The sequence below is a fragment of the Pinus tabuliformis genome, chromosome 1_1 (genome assembly GCF_031772625.1).
Source record: "Pinus tabuliformis cultivar Carrire ecotype Pingquan chromosome 1_1, CPIR1, whole genome shotgun sequence".
NCBI lineage: Eukaryota > Viridiplantae > Streptophyta > Pinopsida > Pinales > Pinaceae > Pinus > Pinus tabuliformis.
Window position 1 is genome coordinate 832737685 of NC_142297.1, and position 12941 is coordinate 832750625.

Sequence of the window (12941 nt, forward strand, 5' to 3'; positions counted from 1 at the left end):
CAGCATAATGACCGACTCTTCCACAAGCAAAGCATTTGAAAGGCAACTTACCTCTGAATCTTCCAGCACCCCGTTGAAGGTTCTTGAAAAAATTTGATTCTTCCTCTTCTTCTGACATATGTCCTGACTCATAGTAATCTCCTTTGCCTGAAGCCTTGAATGCAGCTTCTCTCCTGTCTGATGGTCCTCCTTTCCTCATTTCGTAAGCAGTTAGAATTCCGTGCAGCTGTGACATGGTAAGGTTCTGTAGATTCTGTTTTTCTTCTATTGCAGAAACTTTTGATTCAAATTTAGAGGACAAAGATCTTAGAACCTTTTCAACCACCACAACCTCTTTTATTTCTTCACCCAAGTTTTTCATACAATTAACAATCTCATCTATACATAGGAAATAGTTAGCCACACTTTCATCATTGTGAATTCTGAGATTTTCATACTGAATTCTGAGAGTTTAAAATTTTGCTCGTTTTACCTGTTCATCTCCTTCATAGCTCAGAACAATCTTGTCCCATATTTCTTTTGCAGTTTTATACTACATAACCTTGACGAATTCTGTTTGAGATAGACTCCCTAATAGAGTATTGACAGCCTTTGCATTTGTTTCATACTGCTTCTTCTTAACCAGATCTGTAGGAGTAGCTGAAGGAAATGTGTACCCTGTATCTATGATATCCTAGACTTCTGTACCAAGAGATTGAAGATAGGCTGTAATTATTACCTTCCAATAGACAAATTTGGTCCCATAAAAAATTGGTGGCTTGATCGATGCTTCTCTCTCGTAGTTGCTCATGATGATAGATATTCCTTCAAGCGATCAAGTTTCTTCTGAAGGACCTGCTCTGATACCAATTGTTGGAAATAATACTGAGAGGGGGGTGAATCAGTATTATCAAGTCAATTAAATTCTTTTTCACACCCAGATCATATACGCTACTTCAGCTAGAGAAAACCGCGTATATACGCAACTACAGTAAAGGAAACCCGCGTATAACTTACAGACTTGTAATTTAACTAATCTTCAGATGTTGATTTTAAATCTGTGTATCAGAACCATAGAAACAATAACCAGGAATAGGAAAAATGCAGACAGTCACACACAAGAACACAAGATATAAGGTGGAAACCCAATGTGAGTGAAAACCACCTGCTGCAATATGTCCCTATCTTTTTCAATTAGAAACTTCTTTTTACAATGATTCTGTACTGGTGCAGTCCTTTACCAGTACACAGGCTACAACCTGCGGAGAGCTACAACCCTCTCTCATTCTCCAGCTTCTCCTGGAAGGGAGCTACAACCCCCTTAGCTCTTGTACTAGCTGAGATACGAGTACGTAGGTGCTGACATACTGAAGGCTACAACCTTCTTTTTCTTCCAGGGACCACGTTTCATAAATTTTCAGACTGGATCCATGAACATCAATCAATCATCAAGAATTTCTGCATCAAACAATCTCCTTTTAACCAATTAGAACTGAATCAAGTAGACACTTCTCTGACAGTTGTACCCAGAACAAAGTAACAGGAACCACACGCCAAATTCTGAACCCAGAACACTGCAGAAATAAACAGAAGCAGCTAGAACACAATTCAAGAGACGTACGCTACTTCAGTAACCAGAAACCTACATGCATATGCTTCTGTATTTGGACCAACCTTCGTATACGCTATTTTTATTCACAGAAATAGCGTGTATACGCGCCTTCGCTTCAATGAACCTGCGTACAGATCTATAAAGGATAATTCACTCTTTCAAATATTCAGACATTAATTAACCCAGATTACCAGATTTATAGATCAAGAATGCGCCACATATAATGGATCAAAATCATACAAAGATACTGTTATTCAAGCCTTAAGATTATGACCCATCAATAGAACTTATCCTTCTCCTTGCGCTCAGGTTCCTCCTTCCTTCAGATCCAGATCTGCACCATAACCCAATCACCAGTATTCCAGATTTAGCACTTTATCAGATATTCAATAATTCATATCATACTTTTCCAAATGATCTCCTTCCTCTTTTATAGTCTTAGGCCTTTCACAATACCATGGTCCAAAACCATAACAAAACAATACCATGGACCCAATACTTGGGATCAACACTTCTGATGAGATACCATGGCCCAAAACCATAGGTTCAATTACCAAGGACTAAATAACACAGACCAAAAGTAAGTTCTCCAACATGTACGCGCTTTTCCTTGCGTGAAAGTGCGTGTATACGCATACGCGCCTTTGGAACATCTAACCCGTGTGTATACGCATCTTCGTCTAGGTGAACCTGCATATATATCTTTTCCTTCATTCTGAGAGCCTGAACTAAGATCTGTCACCAGAGTGAGTTGCCATCAAGGACAACACCTGTGCCACACCAGTGCCATAGCACCAACCTCTGTCATAATGCCAACACTCTCTTGATCTCACCTTCAACTGAAAGTAGAATGGTGAGTTAGAATGATCCCCAAATGAGCTCCTTCCCCTCGTTATAATTTCTCTTTGAGCAACCTATAGAATTTCTTTTAAATATTATTTTATTAGTGAGGGCCACTTTCCACTAAATAGTTTTTTGCCACCTTTTTAATAAAATATTCATTTTCCGCCATTCTCCAATAAAATAGTCATTTTCCGCCATTATCCAATAAAACAATATTTCCTCCTTTGCGAAAATAACCAAAAATGCCAACAAAGTACAAAATATGCTCGTTGTTCAAATGATAGGGACATTATAGTCTTCCCTGCCTAATATTTCTTGTCCCAAGCAATCTACCTGTATGTTTGGCTCCCATACTTTAATAAAAAACCCTAGATACAAGAGCCATAATTCAAACTAATGATGTTTGTGGCATGTGCCATTGTTGAGACCAAAAGGTATTTTGATAATCTTGCATATACTTGTAAAGTTTCCCATCTGTTTTGAACCTGCAACTTTATATTGTTCTAGTACCATGGAGTCCGTAGTAGAATGGTTTTCTAGATCCCAATAGGCACAAAGCCATTTCACCAAGGATTCAGAAGTAGCTACTGCATTAGCACCATTAGGCCCAAAAGCCCCTAGCATGGCATCTCTATTCAAGGATTCACAAGTTTCCTCTAGTAGGTATGCAACAAATATTCCATGTATAGTTGCAAACTTAAAGTGAACGCCCATTAAGGCAGAGCAATGTGTGTCCATCAATAATGAATTGCAGACTTTAACATTGTAGTTCTGGCTAGAGTCTTAAATGCCCTCCAAACTAACACAACCATATTCCATGGAATATGCAGCAAAATCAACATGCTTTCCTTCACCAATTAAATTTTTACCTTCCATATGTTTTATTTCTATTGCGAGCTTCATTCCTTTGATAAAGTAAGAAGAATCGTCACCATCTGGAATATGTGGCCAAGAATCAGGTAGAAGAATGAACTTGAAATCTTCTTGAAGTGCGGGTATCTCTAAGGCTTTCTTGCAGTCTTTCTATTCCTCTAAAATAACATTTGGAATAGGATCACAACACGAATCATTGACTTCTTTCATAAGATCGTCATGAGCATTCTCATAAGCAACATTAAAATTATGAACATAAAATTTTGTTTCGTTTTATGGAAGTAGTTTTTGAAAAGACAAGGCTGCATGATATGTTTTTTATGTACACAAAGGTCTCCAGCAGAGAAGACTTATCAGTGTATCAAGAATCTGGCACATTGGCATGCTCTCACTAGATCCTAGTTCCTTACTAGGGTCACCTTGTGAGTTCTTATGTTGCACTCTTTGAGGAAGAATACCTAGTACATCCAACAATGAATTATCCAACTCTTCACTCTGTAATTGGACAGCCAGCAAGCTCGGAGATGCCAACACCAATTTGTTGTTCCCACAAAAAACAAAGGATAGCAATCCACTTGAACTTGTCTTTTTATTTGTATCCAGAAGTGTAATATTCATAAATTGTGTTTCCAAAGGTCCAACAACATTGCCCTAACTTTGCTGCTCTTCAGTTCGAATACTAGTGTTGACCATAGATATTCCAGATCCTGCAGCTACCTTTGTGCTCTCATTTAGCAAGTCTCCAACAAATAAATGACCATTGCACTCAAGGTTGAAGGTTGTAGTGGCCAATGTTTGTGGGCATAGAAAAGCAGTAGCAATACTATTCACCAACTCTTTGTTATTGACCACTTGTAAAAGACAAGACATTATATACAACGATGTAAGAGTGCTCATCTTGGGAAGAGATAAATTAAGGGATGGTAGAAAATCTTGCAAAACCAATAAATGAAGAAAATTATGTGTCATCGGTTTGCTCAAATAAAAAATACTGGCACAAATTATGTCACTGCAGTAATAAAGGTCATCTCTGATTTCTTCAACTATAGAAAATAATGTTGTTGTAATCTCATAAACATCATCAACCTGTACTACACAAACAACAAGAACATCTAATTTTAAGCTTTTCTCCTTGAGGAATTTCACCAAATCTGAGTATGATAACATTGTGTGGCTTGTGATAAACTTGTTGACACTTTCATTGCCTCTATATATAGCAAGTGTCAAAGCACATACAACTGCGTCGACCACGATGTCTCTATAATAAGAGAATTCAACAACCTCACTATACAATGGGAAGGAAAATACAACATTCTGAGATTCCATATTGAAAGAGAAATGCCTTTTAATTATAAGTTCCAATCGATTGAGTATTGTATTAGCCTTACTTATATTTTTCACCCTTGAAGCTTCCCACAACAAGCGCAATTTCAAAGGTCCTTCAATCTCATCTTGTAGCCTTTTGATAACTTTGTAAATTTGATGAAATTTCTTGTTCCCCATCAAGGGTACCAGATGATTATTTGATGAGCCCAAAATCCCTTAACATCAATTTCTGGACAAGCCAACAGTTCTTCTATAGCATTAATTTCTCCATTACTTCTCAAAGGGTGGTGAGCCCAATGCCTCAAAAGGTGTTCTACAAATAGAGCCTTGCAAATTTTGTAGGGAGAAATAATTCTATAGTAAGAAACATCATCATCTGGCTTCATTCTATGAAAATGTGCAACTAAATCTCCAAGGGTATAGATTGTAGGTTATTATTGAATGACTCCATCGAGTGGGGCAAACCCTGAAGAGATTGAATGCAACCTATCCACAAAAGCTGATACATATAGATTATGTAACAAGAATTTAGCTCCGCTGGAATTTGATTCTTTGACCTTTCCAATAGCGCCAATAATCTTCTTCAGTGTAAATGTCATATCAGAAATTAGTGCACATTTAGGAAGGAAATCTAAAATAAATGCACCTAGCTGTATTACTGAAGTCATCACACCTAATTCCTTCATGGTTTTTCGAGGTGTTCATTTCAAAATCTGCAAAGCCTCAAAAGGAGACAGACTGTTGGTTGACTGATAATCATATTCATTTAAGAAGGGCCAAAAGGTACTAGGCACACCTTCCTTTAATGATGTTTCTAGATTTAAAGTCTTAATACCCTCTGGCCTACAAATTTCCTTAACAAAGAGTGGAGGATATGGTTCTGCAGCTTCTTCATTGAAAGTATGCCAATGGCCCATTTTCTCAATTAGGCCATTCCCGAAGGAACTGCACCATTTCTAGTGTATTCTCCCTTTACCTTGATCAAAAAATATAATTATGTTGTTGGGTAACTGAGTGTAGGTCTTTTTGTTGCTATCTTAACGATGATACATATCCACCAATTCAATACCTTCCATTTTACAAGAGTCTCCTTCATAATTTGATCATTGTTTGAACTTTTGGAAAATTTCATGTTTCTTCCTTGTAATCACACATGGCAATAAACCCAAGGTCCTGCTACTCTGCGTGGGATCAGTAATATTTTCATTATGAGTACTAGGGATGGCTAGATTATCCCTCTCAAATATCTTCCTTTTAGGTCCAATGTGTTCTAACAAGACTCCAAGTCGTTTGATGGACAACTCAACTTGTTGTTCCTTGATAGTGGTAGAATAATTTTTCTTGATACTGCCACCAACATTATTTATAGAATGACCAGTGTCACCATAATCTTCTTGGCTAGGTTTGGACTTCTCCAATCCTCTATTACCTATCAAATAATCATTTTCATCGATGCCCTGAGGATGCTTTCTGGAAAAATGATCTTCATATCCTTCTCCATATCCTTTGATTCATCACTTTTGTTCTAGCTCCCTTCAGATGTAATTTCCAAAGCTCCTTGATCTTTGGTAGTCTTCAAGTCTTCCTCTATTCTTGCCTTGGTATACACCACTGAGTCTTTAGTTCTACTTATATCCTCATCTTCAGACTTGTCTTTACTTTCCATTTTTCTTTTCCATCTTGATGATACCCATGCCTCCATGAGCTCTGTCACCCTCAAGAAATTTGTAGATAATTTCTCAAACAATTCATGCATTGTCCTTTGTTGCCTTGGTATTGCTTTAGCAACAACTACTAGCCCCCTTTTTCCTACACAAACTGTAGATGGAATTAATACAATATGATTTCTGCAATCAATAGAAGATCATTCTTGATCTTAGAGATCCTTAAGAAGTAGGATTGAATATCCTCGTCTTTACCCTTCTTAATATCCTTTAGCTTATTTTTGAGAAATAAAATTTGATTTTCATCACTAACCTCAAACATGCTTACCGATCTGTCATAGATATCCTTGGAGGTGTTTAGATCAGAGATGTAGGCCACCAAACGCTTGTCAATGGAATCTCTGATAATATTCTTCGCTTTGACTTCACCCTTGGTGTACTTGTTCTTTGTAGCAGCTGGTGCATTTGATGAAGGCTCAAGGATTTTACCCTTCACGTAATCCAACACTTTTTGATCTTCCAATGTTAGATCAAGAGACATCTTCCATCCGTGATAGTCAGACTTTTCAAGGAGCTTGTCTTTAGACGAGAAGTGGGATGAGGAACCCATTGAGCCTTTTTCCCTTTCCAACTGTCTTCGGTGATTTCTCTTCCACTCTTGCTTGGGATTTGTCTTCACCTCAACTCTGATACCATGTTAAATTTAGGTATGTTCTATGCTTAGATCAATTTACTTCAATTTTTCATATTAGCCCAATGTCAATATCCAGATTAGCAATCACATTAGAATGATCATAAAGTGTAGATAGAACATAAACATAAACATTAGAAGACAAGCCAAGAAAAGAGGACATAAGATGTGGCACCAGCCAGGGACAAGCCCCAATGTGGGGAAACCATTGATCAATTCTTCTTATATTATTCAATAGTTTAGCAGAGAGAAGGAGATAGAGTACAATGATTTGAAGTCAATACTTGACTTGCCAAATAGGAGATCAAAGATCTTCTTCATGACAATGATGCAATGAGGTTGCAATTCTGATACCAAGGATTGAAGATATGCAACAGATGATAGTCCTAGAACAACTCAACCAATTACCTAGAATATTGAGGCTTTCCTTCAATAAGACTCTCCTTCCTTTGTTTCTTCACTGATCATGATAAGGCTGCTAATATGGAACTTTTCATATGCTGCAAGGACTTGTGCATTTCATGGAAAACTTGGTCACTGGTTAGGGCACAAGTGTTGAGTGCCAAAACACCTTAAACACACCCCACAGTCCACCTATTGACTGCGGCTAGCCTTCATACAATCCCTCCAACCATACACTGCCTTATAGGGTTGCTTACCTTCTGAATACAACTCCTAAAAGGGTCTCCAACTGCTGGCTATGGCCTGCAACCTAGCCCAACAATGGACTGTAACTTTGATCCCTTCAAACAATGACCCAATCAACCCTTAAAAAATAGTTTCTTGCTCCTCCTTTAAGCGGATTCTACTGCCCTGCAAATTGAGTTCAAGACCAACCTTATCATGCCTAAACAACCTTGAATGAGACCACATTGTCACCTACAACAATGTGGTATTAACAGAAAAACTTCACACTACTGCAGTACTCCTTTTGCTTCGACTAGGTCCACACTTCTAGCTGTGTCTAAGGGTCCCTTTCAAGCTGTGATAAGGGCTCCTCTAACTATGGATTTATGCCTTCATATGTTTCTAATTAGGGTCTCATAAATTGCGGCTACGAGAGCTGTGTATAAGTCCTTTTCATGAAAGTAAATAGGAGCCTCCCAAGACTGTGTATGGGTCTCTCTTGACAGTGGATTAGGGCTGCTGATTAGGTCTCCTGTTGCTGCGTAATAAGGCTTGTTGTTAGGGAATTAGGGCACCTCTAAGACAATGACCATACATCCTTAGGGCATGGCTAGATCTCCCTTTTGAATAGTGGCTAGGCTTCCTCCATCAACTGCGTATAGAACCCTTCCTCCACTGCATCTAGGACTTCTCCCTCTTGATCTCTCTAGCCACCAAACCCAAACGAGTGGAGAGAGATCTTAGGAGAAGTGTGTGTGAAAAATGACTTGAAGACCTCTTCTATTTATAATGAAACGTTGACGATAAGTTGGGGTAATTTGGTTGCTGGCCGACCTTGACAAATTGTCAAGTAACACAAATAAATTCATATCTCCATGAATACATGTCGAAATTGGATGATATTTAGATCAAAACTACACCTCTCGATGAGAGGAATCCAAGAAAAATATCAGCTACCATAAATAAGAAGACCCACATGGAGTTTGGCCCTAGTTTCCAATTTTAACAGTTAAGCCATCCACCAATGTTTATGGCCAACCCCACCTGTATCATGATTTTCAAAGGAGTCAATATTGGTGCAAGTGTAATGTCCCTCTTTGAATGATCACACCAAGGGAAAAAAAAAAGATATAAAAAAGACACCAGTGGAATTTTGATGATAAAAGAGAGATGAAGCTCACTCTTTTTGATGATAAAAGAGAGATGAAGCTCACTCTTTGGGCATGCACAATCATTTTCTCATAACAATTTGGAGAGCTCTTGTGGCTTTTGAGTGCTAAGGGTGAAACCCTTGAATGAATTAATTTCGGTGGTGAAACAAATCCACCCTAGTTGATCAGAAAAAAAAAGACCACTCAGATATTTCACTGGTATTTATTGCTAAAGATTCATCTCATTGCCAGGTCATGGGTACCACCAGAGACTGTGGGATTTTTGGAGGTCATATTTTCCATCTGCAGTTCGTGTAGGAAAAAGGGGACTAATTCACTCATTGCCAGACTTTGGGATCACTTGAGGAGGTCGTACCAGTTATTATCAGTAAGTTGAAGGTATTTTTTGTGGGTAGTTTCACCCAGATTTTCACTAACCTATCCAACGCCAATTTTTTCTTAGAAGTTCAAGCCATCATTTTCCAAGCCGTGGCATCAAAAGGGAGGGTCAAACTAGCCATCAAATATGCTCTACTATAGTAATTTAGAACATGTTCTTTGCTTAGGTTAGATACTTCATTCAACCATATTCCCATAAATCCATTTACCAATCACATTAGACATTATATAACAGTCACTGACAAAATAACATAAATGATAGATGCAGAAGACAAGCCAAGACAAAAAGACACAAGAATATGGCTCAAGCCAGGGAAAAACCCCAAGATGGGGAAAACCCTTGATCAAATTTTCTGATTGTTATCATCAAATGTTCAACAGAGAAAGAGAGAGAGAGTACAATGATATAAAATAACTTGCCAATATGAAGATCAGGCATCACTACTCTTAGATCCATTCAATCTTGTAATCTGGGCAGTTTGGTCATAGAGGACAAATCATATTGTTGTAGAAGATCGGTCTGGTTAGGGCAACAACAGTCCACTACTTTCTAAGTTGTCTAATCCAAAAATCCTCCTTTCTATTACGACCATCTTTATTTCACATGATGCTCCCTTTCACTAGCTTAAGGAGCTAGTTTATGACCACATTAAGGTCACCATTGATATTATCTGTGTGGTTTTAGATTAGGGTTTTTGAAGCATGTTGCTCCAACCCTTGAATATCTACAAACAATGCAACCTTTTTCTTCTTACAAGGACTCTATTATTTGTAGTAGTCCTAACATGTTTTTAAGTTTCCATGTCATCCTTAATAAGCACTCGAATACCCAAGCTATGAGAGTATCTTCTAGCTATGGCCAAACTATAGGAAGAAGTCCCATACGAAACAAGTCACAACCCATATATAAGATCCTTCTTAACCATAGTGAAGCACTGCTTCCAAACTCAGACCTGTTATGACAAAACCCTAACAAAAACAGTGCCAACCATAACCAGAATTTATCCTCCTTAATCTTCGCTGCCAGCGAGATATATTTTTCTTTTGATTGATGTGTCCCAAATGAGAGAGAATGCTTCTCTATATAGACAATTCAGTGGAGTTGAGTGGGCGTGACTTTTGATATTCTTAAGTCAACATATAGTTGAGGCCGACCTAAATAATTTACATGCGAAACATAAATTCAAAATTCCACTTTTACTTATCCAAATTTGACAATCTTTAGATCAATTTTGGTCCTCTCAAAAAGAAGAATTCAATGCCACAATTGTCTTCCCCAAAGGAGCCGTTCAAAGTGGAATTTGGCCCTAGTTTTCAATGTTAACAAAAATAAGCATCAATATTTTTTCTAGCATTTTGGGCTAAATTCACAATAGTATGCTAAAAAGTGTCATTTCAATGTCTGGAATTTAGGATATATAAATGTGAGATATATACTCTACATCTTTGGGTTATCTCCTTTTCAAATCTAAGTTTTTTTAGGCTACATGTTAATTGTTTGAGCTTTGAACTTTGAAGAAATTCTTGAATGGACTTCATAAGGAAGTGGTACCATAAAGTGTGTTATTTCAAAGATTTGACTTCCATATTTTCACAAAATACAATGTCCTCAATAAATACTTATATGTATAAATCCTTATGTTTAGGATTATATGTGTTGGAGCGGTACATATATGTTTTACTATAATCCTGATGTTGACAAGCTTTAGATGACTTTTTTCATCAATTGCTCATATAATATGCAAAAATAAATGATTCTCAAAATGTGGCAAAAATTACATTTCTCATGATTTCTTTTTTATTGCTCATGACAAGATAATCATGTTGTAGGAACGAGTTATCCTACAGTCTGTTTCAATTTGTGGATTTTTTTCCTCCCATTTTTTTACAAGGATGTAGATTTCATTTTCATGTTGATGGTTTTTGCATGTTATCTAGCCCCAAATGCTGGTAATGGAGTGGATCTTGAGAAGTAGTTGTGGACACAGACTTTATCAGAGGTTAATGTTACAATACCACTTCCACATGGCATCAGAAAGTTTAATGATTTGTGACATAAAGAAGAGTTATTTAACGACAAGGTTGAAAGGGAAACCTCATGTCTTAGTTGTAAGTCATTTATTTGCATTTCTTAGTTGTAAGTTATATGTTTGATTTTGAGCTTTATCAGATCAATTATTTCAATAATCCAATATGTGTGGCTTGTATTTCTCACCCAATGTTAGTTACTTGACATGGTTGATATAACATTCAATTCTAGGCCATTTTTATTTTAAGTCAGAGATTTTATTGATTAAAAGGATGTTCATATTTTGATTGGTTTACTTGGAGCTTGATTTAAAAAAGTTTTGTAAATTCCACGTGGATGTTATTTTTTCAAGGTGAGCTCTTTGCACCAGTAAGGTCATATGAGTCCTAGAACATAGGTATACAACAAGCGCATCTTTGGCCTTTGTTGTGTATTTGTTATTCTTTATATAATTGATGGATGGTTATTGATTGATGTAAAACAGAGGATGGGAAGGTCCGACCAATTCTCTTTAACAAAACAAAATCAAATGGAGTGGTAGAATTGTGTTTTAAAGGGTGAGCCAAAAATCAGTACTTGAAAGGTAGAACTTGAGAATAACAAGCTATCTAATATGGATCTAGAGACACAACAGACCGTGGAAAAAAAATGATGGTATTGACAAGTCTTCCCTGCAAATAAGCTCTAACTGTTAGACCACTACCCAAATTTCAGTTATCTGCAATGGAAATAATGACTCTAGCTTTATTTGTATGAATAACGACTTTGGCCATTGTCCTGTTCGTTTATAGTTTGTTGTTAAACTAATTGAAGTTTTGATGACAAACATATAGTTTTCAAAGTTTTTTTCTAAATCTATTTTCTTGAGAAAATTTGTCTTTTTACTTTAGGTATTGTAGATTGCTACTGTGTGACATATGCTATGATATAATTGCCTGGATAAATAGACAGAAGTGTTGTACAACGTAGTCTTTTTTAAATATAAATAAACAAAATTTCCAAATACAAAGTTTATTAATTAAGAACATCTTTTAGACTTCTTAGCTAAGTTATGATTATATTTCGGTAGGGGATTTTGTGTACACTGATATTGTGTTGTCTCTTTGGTTTTTGTCAGGTAACAATGGTTAATAAGGAATGTGTTCTTGAGTAGCAGACACACATCTTATTCTACTATCAACATGGATCTCCATGGTTTTCAGGCATGGCAACAAAAACGTAGATGTCAGTGGGATCTCCAAAGTTTGTGTTGGATGAATTTAATACTAGTGATGATTTTGATTCCTTGATAGATAAAGAATATAGATCTTTATGATCCAGATCATAAGTATAAAATAGGTTATGAGATCTTTTATATTACAACAATATAGGGTGGATCTATTGTATTACAACAATACAGGGTAGGGATTGCTTTTAATTTTTTTTGAAAAGAAAAAAAAGTAGTACGGAGGAAAAGAATATCTAACCTTTTCTTTTGTACTACTTCTTCTTTTACACCCATATATGGATAAATATATCTTTATGGTACTTATCCATATATGGTAAATGTAGGATGAAGGACCTCGTACCATAAAATAGCAGAGCTGATCACATCACCTTCTTCCTGCTCCTGGAAAAATAGACCCAATGCAGACAGACTTAATTCTGAATGTACTTGCGGATTCTTTAGGATCAAAGTTGAACATCTTTTAAGTCAAATTCAAATAAACAGAAGTAGTTCAAGAATGAAGGTGAAGCTATTGCTTTC

The 12941-nt window shown here is 36.7% G+C and overlaps 1 long non-coding RNA gene across 1 annotated transcript in view; it reads left to right on the forward strand.

The window, feature by feature from the left end:
• LOC149216705 (uncharacterized) overlaps positions 1-12425 on the forward strand; it is a 120824-nt gene extending 108399 nt beyond the window's left edge. The window contains exon 3 of the long non-coding RNA XR_016250587.1: positions 12312-12425. This is a non-coding gene — a long non-coding RNA (uncharacterized LOC149216705). The remainder of the gene's footprint in view (positions 1-12311) is intronic.
• Positions 12426-12941: the final 516 nt, after the last annotated feature.